This window comes from Dendrobium catenatum, unplaced genomic scaffold (genome assembly GCF_001605985.2).
Source record: "Dendrobium catenatum unplaced genomic scaffold, ASM160598v2 original_scaffold_112685, whole genome shotgun sequence".
In the NCBI taxonomy this organism is placed as follows: Eukaryota; Viridiplantae; Streptophyta; class Magnoliopsida; order Asparagales; family Orchidaceae; genus Dendrobium; species Dendrobium catenatum.
The window spans coordinates 40,278-41,675 of NW_021431120.1; positions in this window are offsets into that span (position 1 = coordinate 40,278).

Below are 1,398 nucleotides of genomic sequence, written 5' to 3' on the forward strand. Positions count from 1 at the left end.
CGTTTTGACAAGGTTTACTTTACCAGCCAATGATATATTCTTACTCCCCCAAACATTAATCATTTTCAATGCTTTCTCAATGATTCAATGGAAGTATTTAGCAACTAATCTCCTCAAACAAATTTTTGTTCCAAGATACTAGAATTCTTTAACACTACGAATCCGAGTAATCTTCTTAATTTTCTTCTTCAATCTTCTATTGACAGCTTTGCCAAAGAGAACACAAGATTTGTTTGTGTTCACTTTTTGACCGGTCCATTCACAATATTCATTGATAATACTTTTAACTTCCTTGACCTCCTTCACATTTGCTTTTAAAAATAAAAGGATATCATCAGCATATAACAAATGTGATATCCTAGGCCCATTATGAGAAATTCTAATTCCAAGTTTTTCACCACTTTGTTTAAGAGCATTAGAAAGTAATTGAGCACATAAAATAAACATATAAGGTGACAATAGGCATCCTTGCCGAAATCCACAATTAGCCTCAATCCAATGGAATAATTCCCATTAGTTATAATAGCAAATTTTGCATTAGAGACACAATCCATAATTAAGGAAGATATCATAGGCAGAAAACCAAAGTACCTCAATGCTTTTCCAATGTTGGCCATCCCATTGAGTTATAAGCTTATTCCAAGTCCAATTTGAAGGAAACCAATCCATTAGAGTTTTTAGAGAATCTGAATTTGTGAAAGATCTCATGTGCAATCATGATATGATCAGTCATAGTTCTACCTTTAATAAAAGCTGCTTGTTCGGGAGAGATTACCTTGTGAATAACTGAAAACACTCTGTTTAAAATAACCTTGGCAGCCACCTTTTACACAACATTGCATAAACTGATCGGCCTATAATTGGAGGGGCATATAGGATTGGAGACTTTCGGAATTAAACAATAAGAGTTTCTTTCCAACTAGAATTCATTTTCCCAGTAATAAAAAACTTGTTCAAAGCTTTCCAAACATCTTCTTTGATAATATCCCAATAGTTTCTCAAGAAAGAGTAAGTAACACCATCAAATCCTGGAGCAATAAAACTCCCTGAGTTCTTAACAATGATTTCAACTTCTTCAAATGAGAATTCCATATTTAAAATGGCAAGGTCTTCTTCATCCAATTGAAAGCTATTTTTCGGCCATCCTTCTAGTTTGCAAACTCTGAATTTCCATTTATTTTTAAAAAATTTGAAAAGAATTTCTTCAATCAAGAGCTGATCTTCCGTCTCCTCCCCATTTTCATCTTTGATTTTGTTTATAAAATTAGCATTCTTCCTTGCACTAGCAAAAGCATGAAAAAACATAAAATTGGTGTCCCCTTCCAATGCCCATTTCACCTTAGCACGTTGCCTCCACCAAGTATCTAGATGAGCCAAAATGGAATTGAGATCTCCAAC